The sequence below is a fragment of the Mixophyes fleayi genome, chromosome 5 (genome assembly GCF_038048845.1).
Source record: "Mixophyes fleayi isolate aMixFle1 chromosome 5, aMixFle1.hap1, whole genome shotgun sequence".
NCBI classification, from domain to species: Eukaryota; Metazoa; Chordata; class Amphibia; order Anura; family Limnodynastidae; genus Mixophyes; species Mixophyes fleayi.
The window spans coordinates 89,089,486-89,101,564 of record NC_134406.1 but is presented as its reverse complement, the minus strand read 5'-3'; the positions used below and the strand labels follow the sequence as shown (position 1 = coordinate 89,101,564).

Genomic DNA, 12,079 nt, shown 5'->3' with positions numbered 1-12,079 from the left:
TCATACAAAGAACATAGTAAAAGTAATTTTTTAAATCAATGCTGTAAAATTATTGCTTTGTGAAATAAAGATATAAACCCAATAGTTCACAATTAATATTCCTCTCTTTTATGGGCCTATTTATTACAATTAGTAGGATACCTGATACATAGTATTGCCAGTGGTAAACCCCTCCTGTCCTTTGACAACTTGGAACTTTGAAGCTGACTTGTCATTCCCTCTTTAAACCACTATGATGATTTGCTAAATTGAGCTATTAGCTTGCAGGCCAATCACCCAGTTTTAAACTGAATGAGAGTTGTAAATATTCTGATGGTGAGATGTAAAATTTACATTGTAAGTTTTCATAACTAAATGGTACAAATCCACCACTCAAATGCAGGCCAGGGGCAAATTCCGGATTGTGGAATAGCAACAGCAACGTCTATCTCCCAGAGTAAAAAAGTCCCAGCAAGTAAGTGAGTGTCCTGTGAGAGTATCCTTCAAGGCTAAAATTGGTATGTGGTTTGTAAGAATCCACATCATACCACTACAGATGTTGGGCCTGTATACAGCATTCTAGTTTCACCCACAGATATGAAAATGGTTGTTGATATCATTAAAACATTTGAATGAGTTGAGCTACTCGGAGAACAATGCCCACACTCTTGCTTAGAATGAATGTTGGTGGTAGTATACAATACATTTTATAGGACCAAACAAAATTGACCATTTTTTTGGAGGTTACAATCTCTGATTATGGCTGTGAAATTAGTGTAGGGCATATAATGACTCACGTATGCGCATTTCTGCAGAGACTGGCCAAAGTTACTCCGAGCCAGTATCACCAGGGCAACTTAGGTTCACTCAGCTGCCATGCCAACATTTTCTTGATAAATTGTAGCCATAGGTGATTTATTTTTTCTCTGTTAAAAGTGGCGATAAATAAATCTGTCCACATTTTGATATATTTGACCCTAAGTAATTACAATATTTTTACAATACAGTAAAATACAATTATAAAACTTACCGCACAGTAAAATATTAGCCGTAATTTTATGCTAATCGGTGAAGGTATGTATTTCTATAACATATAGGTAGCGAAGATAAGGTTGTCACGTCTACAAAAAAAAGTATAAAGCAACCCGAGCACGAATCCTATTATCTAAACATTATTTGCATAGGGTTATCATTAGTACTGATTAGACGATAATAAGGCAGTTAGAGCAGAGGAGGGCTGGCAAATTTTAACCTGGGGTCAAGACTCGATTAAGCAGACTATTAGGAACATTTTAAAGGAAAAGAAATGCAGGTGACCCAGTGACTCAGCCCAAGGTAGCCCACTATGGCATTGGCCCGGGGGGCAGATGTACTCCTGCCTCCCAGCCCACCCTGCCCCTGAGTTAGAGAGGGTAAAGGCTCCATGGATACCAGTGGCACACGCAGGGAAACCAGAAACCCCTCCCCTCCGCGAGCCAACGGTACTGTACAGCAGCCGCGGCGCTGTCAAAGAAGCGTCCGCGGCAGTGCTGTATTGTAGTATAATACAGCACTGCCGCGGATGCTGCTTGACAGCGCCGCGGCTGCTGTAGAATTCAAACGCGACGAAATGGAGCTGCTGCTTTTTTTCCGGGGGGCCGGAAACCCCCCCTTCTAAATCCTGCGTTTGCCCCTGGATACGTTATAAGGCTGTGTGATGTTCTAAACTTGCTTAAAAACATTATTTATTAGTAATGACAAAAATGTATGCAGTGGTGGACATGGGCTGGTATTCCATAGCACCACTTCTCCTACTGCCTGCATTGTAAAACTTCATTCACTTACATTTTCCATACCGCCAGTTATGCGTTTCCACTACAACCACTGGATTTATATAAGTGGCAGAAAACTATTTGCTGAAAACTTATCTCCACCAGCTTGACCTGGTCCAAAATTCAAGTCCTTCTGTGAAATGAAAATGACCATGCAAGAAAAGCCTTAAAGATGTACCCTCTCTACACCTTAATATCATTCCAATCTCACTTCTGCACTGCTCCACAACATGAAGCGCATCAGTGCACCTACTCTATACTCCGCTAGGAGCACCTTTACTCCACCCTATATCTCCTCCTCTTTGCTGTGCAAACTGCTGCTCTACCTTAAATACGGCCACCTTGTTTTGCAAACATATATGCAACCCAATGGAAATCTAGGAGCACTTGAACAACTTGAGGCACATGGCGACTCCAAAGGTGCTTGAGCAGTTCAGAGGAGCCACTTTGCACTATGTAAACAAATTTGTTAGATTTATTATTTAAGCAGTTATAGTTATATAGCATTTTAAATATAAACGCAAAATTATGAGACTTGTCTTTTCTTCTATCCAATCAATTATATAAATCCATGAATTTAAAATTTAGATATTCTGACAACATAGTAACAATTAGTAACAATAAAGAAAAGAAATGCAGGAGTACTGCATGACATGAGATCAGCTTAATCACAAATCAGAGTCAAAGCGCAGCATTATAGGTGCAAAATAAAGGTTTATATTACAGCTTCTCCAAATTCTAGTCCTGTGTTATAGAATTCTAATTAGATTATCAGTGACCTAGATTTCCAATGGCTAATACCTCAAAGTTCTACATGTAAAATTAGGGGGTCTGACAGTTTTGTCAGACTTGTGATGAGAACCGTATTAAGGCTCTTTGCTGCCTCGGGGCACAGTGAAGACCTGTCTTATTGAATGTTCCTCAGGTTTTAAAGCAGTCTCTGTTTAGGGAAATTGCATCTCTATCTGCAGAGAAATCTGAATCTTGCTAATTTATTATCATTTTGGTGGATTTGTTAAAGGAACATTATGCGATAATACTACTGTTCAAGGTTTGTATAAATCATCTTGTGTATTAAAGTACATGTGAGGAATGCTTTTTAGATAAGATCTGCATGGTTAAATCTCATGAGATTCAGCATCCCAAAGTACTCAGCCTTGCCCTGAAGTTATTTCCCCAAAGTTATCTGGATGTTCAGAATACTGCCGTTTTGATTCAGAAAATCCAGAGTGTGAAATTTCTTCTGTGATTCTTATTCCCAGATAAGGGGGTTAGTAGTTTTTTTTGCCTCTTTCTAGTCCTCCTAAAAATAGCCTGTTAACAGCATCTGCACAGTTCAGCACCACATCCCATCTGCATACCAGAAAAGTTAAAATAGACATTTTTTTATGCGGATGGTGATCCGGAGATAGTGATAACAGTGATCCGGAGATAGTATTAAATAGGCTACCCCAAGAGACCCGGCGAATCTTACCACCGGTGATAGCTCAGTAACCTCTTGATGTATAGGGATAACACTTCTCCTTTTAGTAAATAGACTCTGTAGCTCCCAATGTTCCTGTTATAGGGTCCTGGGATCCGCCATAATAATGATACAATGCCTTTGATCTTATTAATAACCAATCTCATTAATTATTGGGATATAATGCAATTTGCGTCTTTTTCGCTATTTTAGTCACGTCGAATAATACGCACCCGTGACATCTAAGATGTACTTTAGAGGCATCATTTCACTCAACCTTTTGAGGTTTTGCCTAATACCATGGCAACCATAAACAAGGTGTCCCAGTTGTTATGCTTGCGCATCCCACTAGAAATCCGTAGACTTACGCGATTCCTGTGTTTGACAAGGCTATATATAAATATATATATATATATATATATTTATATATACACATCTCGCCTGAATATTACACAAATATCCCACAATTATGTGTTAATCGCTAAATAAATACCAATCTATCATTTACCTCACTATACTGCATTATCTATATAAACATCCATTCATCCTATTCATTCCAGTTATCTAAACATACAAAACAGGCATAAGGATACAAGTCTTTTACTTTACAAAGATAATCAAACATACAGATAATACATTATAGATTAAACAGACAATGCTACAACTTCAGAAGTAAGTACATAATATCCTATTCTGTTCTGTGTGTGTGTATATTTACTAGTGTATATGCTGTAAGAGAAATGTATAGGAGTGAGTTTTTCATCAGTATTGCTCAATCGTGTTGTGTGTATAGAAACAGAGAATGAATGTGTTTTAAGGATGCATGTGTGTATGCCATGTGGTCTTGAAAGATGGGGGATGGGATTAGAAGTTGCAGGTAAGTAATATATACATAAGTAGAGCAGCCAGTTCTTGAGCTCTGTCCCGAAACCAAGTGGAATTTTCTGAAGCCTCACAGGAGTATCTGGGCGGATATCTAGTCGCTTCTCTGGGGTCACTGGTGTTCTTCCCATCTCGTCTGCTACATCGATACCTAGAGTGGGAATAAGAGTACAATATGCTCCTCGAAGGAGATTTTCTCTTTGGGTGCAGTTAGTAACATAAACAGTATACGAGACATTTTGGAATTGATACCAGCACCAGTAAGGATGCATGTGTGTATGCCATGTGGTCTTGAAAGATGGGGGATGGGATTAGAAGTTGCAGGTAAGTAATATATACATATATATATATATAGTAAATAAACAGATATATGTTTAAGTGGTAGATAAAGAAAGATTAAAAGAAAGAGAGAAAGATATAAGATAGAGAGAGTGGCATGTGGTCAGGGAATTCATTGTAATGCAATTAGCAAACATTCCTGAGGCTACTTAGATCCAGAAAGTTAAATGGAAAAAGGATTCAAAAGAAAATTAATAGATATACATGCAAGCAAGGAGAGTTGAACAGAGTTAAAAGTTACAGATAGAAGCTTACTGGTATGTCCTCAGGGCTCCAGGTGTAAGAGAGGTCCCCAGCTTCCAAGTTCATATGTGAGTGTGTGGAGTGATCGAAAGAGAGTGATATGTTTGTCTCAATTACTAAACCTTTACCCATAATGCTTTGCTTAAAATAGGAGTGTTTGACCTCTGCCACACCCCCGCAACTAGATACGGCCTGTAATTATGACTCAAAGCCCTGTGTTTCCTAGCAAGCACATGGCTTTCAGGTTCAAACAAAGAACTTACTGTGGAGCCATATATGAGAGACAGTTTCTTTGGTTAGAATGCTCTGGCTTACAGCCAGTTCATATCTTACTCTGCGCATGTAAACAGCAGTGGAATGCTAGCGTTCATTATGCGTGGCTCAAGCTCCGCCCACCGCGACTGCGTCATCAGCGGCGATGTAGGAGCTCCTTCACATTCCCCCTGTTGTCGACACTACAAGTTGGAAGGTTTACGTAAAACCAATTGTCTCTATCTAAGTGTATTTTTTTTTACTATTATATACTCACTTCTGTAGTAACAAAAAGCATAACATAAGACAGTTTTTAAAGTAACATATAAAAAACAAATCAACAATTTCAAAGGAAGTCCACAAGAACGGTTGGTAATCTTCAAAAGTCCATAATCAAAGTCCTTGAGAAAGTCCATAAGTAGATATCTTAGAAAAGAGTCCTTGAGTAATACTTGTTTAGTTGTAGATTTTGTTTAAAGTCCTGAAGCATTGGCATAAAATTCATTGTTAATAATTTCTCTATTCCAAAGTCAGCAGAGTCCTTTTTCAGACAAAGTCTTTTCACAAGTTCTGTATATGAATTTTCAAGCAGAATGATGTTTGAAGGATAGTAAAGACTTTGAACGTTCTATTAGAGTCAAGTCCAGATGGATAAGAATGCAGGAAGAGGGAGAGAGAGAGAACCCAATGATGACCAACTCTCACTTGTCCTCTTCCTACCGACTATGGAGGAGATAAAAAAAAACCTCTATGCAATTGACAACATCCCAGGAAAAACCCCCTAAGAGATCCATAGTGGAAAAAGTATCCCCTCTCCCAAGGGATATTCTATAAAAATAGCTACTCTTGCACTGTTAATAGTGAAATCCTTGAAAAAAAATGAGAATCTTGTCATATCTGGTGGTGCATAACAAACATCTTCTATGTAGTTTGTTTAGTAACTAGTCCATAAATGAAATAGTCCATAACAGTCCATAACCCCCCTCCCTTAATAGTTCGACATTTGTTGTCTTCTAGTCCTTATACGTTCTTCTTCTTTGTATAGCTTTACAGTGTCTTTAAGTTCTTTAGTCATTGTTTTTATCTTTCTGTACACAACCAGTAGTGCAATATATAGGATTACTACCAGCAAAATGAGAACTATTATGGGATGTATGAGGAGATTGAAAAATGATGTTGCTTTTGGACTGTAACCAAATAGGCTTTCCCACCACAATACTTTGGCGTCTTCCTCTAAGGCGTGCAGGATCTTTGTGATTTTGATGGCATCATGTTCCAGCTTGATGGTCGCTTGTTTTTTCGTCTCCTTGAGTTTTTCCAAGATGTCGTCCTCCTTCCCAAAGTAGAGCAGCCAGTTCTTGAGCTCTGTCCCGAAACCAAGTGGAATTTTGTGAAGCCTCACAGGAGTATCTGGGCGGATATCTAGTCGCTTCTCTGGGGTCACTGGTGTTCTTCCCATCTCGTCTGCTACATCAATACCTAGAGTGGGAATAAGAGTACAATATGCTCCTCGAAGGAGATTTCCTCTTTGGGTGCAGTTAGTAGCATAAACAGTATACAAGACATTTTGGAATTGATACCAGCACCAGTAACCTTGACCCAGATATTTTAAATTAGATGATGGCTTTGGACTAACACCCATCAAACATGATCCTTCAGTATCCCAGCACTGCTGCCTGAGTACTCTGTCATGATTTCCTTGACACAATATAGCGTCTTCTTGTCTACAACATCCATCCGTGTCAAATAGATATGGATGTGATACCATTGACCAGCCACAAAGCTGTAATTAGAGTAGGGTTCTAGGATTTTCCCTTCCTTACATTCTACTACCAAAAGATCTAGCTGGTTAGTAGAATTAGATTTTTGGGAATTTGTTATTTGTGTTACATTTCACCAACCCCTGTCCTCCTCGTTATTCTGAGGAGTAGCAAAACCCACTAGTACCACACCTACCAGTAGTGCCAGTGTCTTTAATACTAGTTTTCTCAGATGGAAGTATACTGAGCACCTCTGAGCTCCTACGGAGTAATAAGATTTGTAATGGTGTCCTCTGGGTGCTGGTGTTACAGATCTTTCCTTGGGCTCCATGATCTGCTAAGAAAAAAGGCATGAGTCTAGTTCTTTTCAATAAGGACAGGTTTTTATTTTCCTTACTAGAACCTTAGAAAGATGGATATCTTGTTCCACACTCCCCTGTAGTTCCAAACTTAATGAGCACATAAATGCTCTACTGGGTTGAGGAGACTCGAGTGATTTTTGCCTGGTCAATATGGACCCACAATACCTTGCGCCTCCTCTGAGAGTTTTACTTGGTAGTCACTGGCCTCTGTACCTTCAGCATGGTATCACACATTGTCTCAAGAACCTGATATGGTGCCTCCCAGTTTGCATCCCAAGGACCTGCCTTACGAAAAACTTTGACCATTACTAAATCTCCTACAAGGGGCATTGGGGTCTCCCCCTGTAGATAGGGTTTGTGCAGATGTATTGCTGCATATGGCAGCAGTCCCTTCAGGTTATCTTGTACCTGTTGTAGGAACACATCTCTGGCAATTGCATCCCTTCTGTAACAATGCCTTGGCTAAAAGGGTCTTGATGGTCCGGTTCATGCGCTCTACTATCCCTGCTGACTGGGGATGATAAGGAACATGAAATCGTTGCTTTATGTCCAGTAGTTCACAAAGTGCTTTCATGACCTTGCCAGTAAAATGGGTTCCACGATCCGATTCTTTGATCCTGGGGATTCCCCAACGTGACAAAATTTGCTCCCATAGGATCCGTGCTGTAGTGGTAGGTGAGTCATTCACTGTTGGAATGGCTTCTACCCACTTTGAGAACACATCAACAACTACCAAGGCATAGCGACAATTGCGACTGCCTGCTGGTAGTGGTCCTATGAAATCAATTTATAAGGCTGCCTATGGCCCCTATGCTGGAGGCACATGCTGTAATGCTGGCTTGAGAGCTGGTGCCCTAGGGTTGATTTGGGCACATACAAGACATTGTTGAGTAACACACTCTACTGTTTTGGACATTCCTGGCCAGTATAATTTACTCTTTAGCAGAGACAACAGTATATCCTGACCAGGGTGCCCCAGGAGCTGGTGATTGAGCTGTGGCAGCTCCACTTGGAGATGTGAAGGGACTACTGGGAGTGGATTTAAATTTTCTCCCGATACATGACACAAGATACCCTGTCTGATAGACCAGGGATCTTGTGGTGAAATTCTGTGTGTCATAAGAAGAGGGTCTTTCGCCTGTTCCTCTTCAAATGACACCGGTTCTTCTTTGAGGACTTTCCTGCGTACAGCCACCTGGAATGAGGGGAAAAATTCAGCATCTGGATCACAAAAGATACCAGCTACTGCAGCCATTTTTGCTGCTTCATGCGCTTCATTGTTTCCTAGGATTAAGGGGTTGTTCCCTTTCTGGTGTGCAGGCACTTTGATGATTGCAGCCTCATCAGGATGTGACTTTCCCCATTCCCAAAGTTCTTTTAAAACTAAAACGTGCGCCAGAGGTTTATTCTGGATGTCCACGAATCTACGTTTCTGCCAGGTCTCTAAGTGTGATGTTAGAGATCGCACTACATATGAACTGTCACTGTATATAGTGCGCCACCCTGGGGGCTGAAGAAAAAGTGCTTCTTTCACAGCCTCAAACTCAGCGCGCTGTGCTGACAGGTGACCTGGAAATTTAACCAGGCTCTGGGTCCCAGTGGTCTCATCCAAGACCGCATAACCTGTCGCATATGTCCCATCCACTAGAGAGCGTGACCCGTCAACAAAGATGATTCTGTCATCAGGGTGCGCTATCTGCCTGAAGAAAGGTGTTGTAAGAGAATGTGTCAATAGACCGCAATCATGTTCTGTTCCAGATGTGTTTAACAACTGAGACAGAACATACTTAGCCTTGTGACAGATTTTGATGTTCCGTCCACTAAGGTCCATTATCCAAACCTCTGCTAAGAGACTCCAGGAAGTGTATCCCGGAGTAGGAGAGTTAATGGAGAGTGAGGTGTCTGCACAGTAAGTGGCCTGAACCCTACAATATGCTCTGTCACTTTGACAGCATAATGTATGGCTGCCAACTGTTTTGCACACTCATCAAAACCCCTTTCAACTGGTGAAAGAAGTCTTGAGAAGTATCCTAGTGGTCTAGTTGTTATACCCACCTCTTACAGGAGAGCCGCTGATATGGACTCCGATCCAGCATGTGCTTGGATGGCCAAATTGCCATCTGGGTGGGGGGTGGCTAGTACCGGGGCAGAGGAGAGGTCTCTTTTTAGTGTTGTAAAGGCCTTCTCCTGTGTTTCCATCCAACCTTTCAGTGAGGGTTTTTCACCTCTGAGTAATTCATAGAGAGGTTTTGCCTTGGTAGCAAAGTCCTCTGTGAATTCCCTCATGAAATTTGCAACCCCCAGGAACTTACACAAGTCCTGCAGCGTGCCAGGCCTGGGTAATTTAACCATTGCTTCCACGCGGGCGGCCATGATACCCTTTGTTCCGTGAGCAATCTTAACACCTAGAAATATCAACTCTGACCTAGCCAGGTTTGCCTTGTGAGGACTCAGCTTCAGTCCTGCGTGACAGGAGGCCTAACAATTCCTGTAAGAGGGTTAAGTGCTCCTCCATGGTCTCTGTATGGAGGAGTAGGTCGTCAACATACTGTAACAGGCATTCTGGGCGCGAGAAAACACTCAACACTTTTGCCAATGCCTGATGAAAGTAAGTCGGACTACTGTAAAAGCCCTGGGGAAAAAAACGCAGAATATGCATTGCGTGCCACGTACAGTGAACGCAAACTTGTACTGGCAACTTTCTGTTAAGGGTATAGAGAAAAATCCGTTTGCCACATCAATGGATGAGAATACCTGACTTTTACCATTTATCCTTGCCATTATGTCTGGGGTTTCTGCAACTACCTGCGCTGACATGGGGGTGTATTTGTTCAGAACCCTGAGATCGATTGTGAGTCTCCAGGTGTTCGTCTCCTTCTTCCTAACACCCCCCTTGACTCAGGTCAGTTACAGCTTCCACTACAGAGTCCATGGCTTCAGGAGGGAAGCGATATTGACGCTGAGGTGGTGGGTCAGGCCCTTGTATGTCCACCTCAACATCAACCATCCTTCCACAGTCATTTTTCCCTTGTGCCCATAATTCCGGATACCTGTACACAATAGGTTCAAGGTTTGTGTTGTGTGAGACCTCTGGCCATTTATGCACAAGTCCATTGTCATTCCTGTCATTTGCATGTATGAGTGGACCCAGATCATGTCGCTGTATCACACAGATCCTTTCCATACCATACAATTTGCTAAATCCAATATCCAGCCCTGTTGTGTCATTACATCAGTTCCGATAATGTTATCGGATCCTGAGTAGTACCACATTGGGATTTTTAAAGAGAAATCATTGATTTCTACAATCACTTTATCAATTCTGTGGGCTGTCAGCCCCCCTTGTTGGTGATCAAATCCGATCACAACACACTGAGGGCTATCTGGATCCAAATCATGCTCCACATTGGTGATGGAGATTTCAGCTCCAGTGTCAAGCATGATTTTTACCAAAATATTTTTTATTTTAGCCATGATGTGGGGTCTCCCAGAAGGATCCAATACCAGGCTACATAGCGGAATTAGATCCTTTGGGATCCCTGACCTTCAGTCTGTCTGCACCAGATTTTCTACTGGAACCTCTACTGCACATACTGAAACCTCTTTATTTGGTGATGTTACCTGTGAAGCAGACGGTTTATCTGCTTGCACATTTACAGCTGTTACACACATTTGTGGTTGTGCAACTGATGGACCTTTTGTCCTTGTACAATTATTATATCTCTTTTGGAAACCGTTTGTGTTTCCAGCTGTATAAAGAGATTGTTTAGGACAGTTTCTTCTCCTATGTCCTTTCTGTCTGCACTTGTAGCAGACTAGATCTTCATCCTCTGCTGGTGGAGCAGAAGGCTGAACATCTTTAGGGCGATGTTCAGGATAAGTCTGGCGGCGATCACGCGTTACACCACCAGATATACCCTGTTCCCTAATTTGTACAGATTTCTTGGATCTCAAAGTTTCCTGTCTGAATTCCTCAATAATTCTAGCTGCACCTGCAAGTGTAGTTTCCCTTTGAGCATTTGTTCACAGATTGAATTTGTGTATGGAAATTTTTCCACAAATGTGCAAATCATGCCTGGTGGAATATGGGGCCTATGGTCGTTAGTTACAGTCCTATACATAGCTTCAAACCGACCACATAAAGCTAAAGGTTCATGGTGTATTGTAGGTTTGAAATTATCTAGGATATTGGGAGTTACCTCCCTATGCCCTGTTGTCAGTAACATAAGGGCAGCTATTCTTTCCTTTTTGTCATGGTAGCGACCATTCCCGGGGGCTGAGTCCCCAGAGGTCTCATACCTTTGACTAAGGTAAGTGGGTAGCCACAACTTGAAGAGATCCATGCAATCTTCTGGGGCCACACTTAGTTGAGTTCAATGGCCCTCAAAAATATTGCATGAGGTAAAAGGGTCTAAACTGCTATCATATTGAGGGAATTCTCTTTTGAGTTCCAAGAGGATTTTTGTTCTCTTTATATCATTACCTGTAAAAGGTTGATTGAAAGAGATCAAATCCTTGCTACCATTGTTGCTTGGCCCTAAGACAGGAGTGGAATCTATAACATCCCATCCACTCTTCTGGTCTTGTGCCCGTACACCAACAATATTTCCCACCGGTGTTGGGGTGTACTCCAGTGTGCGTATCACTGGGTAAGTGCCAGGGGATCTTACATCCTGCGTATCAAGTAGTGGTGCAGTGAGATCCAAGCCAGATAAGTCTGCTTGATACCCAGCTGTACTACCACTTTCCCTATTAAAAACACAAATTTGTTTTTTGGGTATTAACTCTGTAGAGTCAACCCGAGGGTTACTTTTAGATAGCTCTTTTATCGAATTTGAGAGGTCAGTTATCAAACCCTGCATATTCATGATCATTTGGGCTCTACTTTCTAAGTCCTGCTGTAATTGTGCCATATGGTCTTCAGTAGAAGCCATCCAATCATCTGCAGTATTAAGGTCAACGCATAACTCAGCGATTTCCTTATCTTTA

General features: G+C 41.5%; 1 protein-coding gene across 3 annotated transcripts in view; it reads left to right on the top strand.

The window, feature by feature from the left end:
• HECW1 (HECT, C2 and WW domain containing E3 ubiquitin protein ligase 1) overlaps positions 1–12,079 on the top strand; it is a 328,294-nt gene that overhangs the window by 116,259 nt on the left and 199,956 nt on the right. The window lies entirely within an intron of this gene.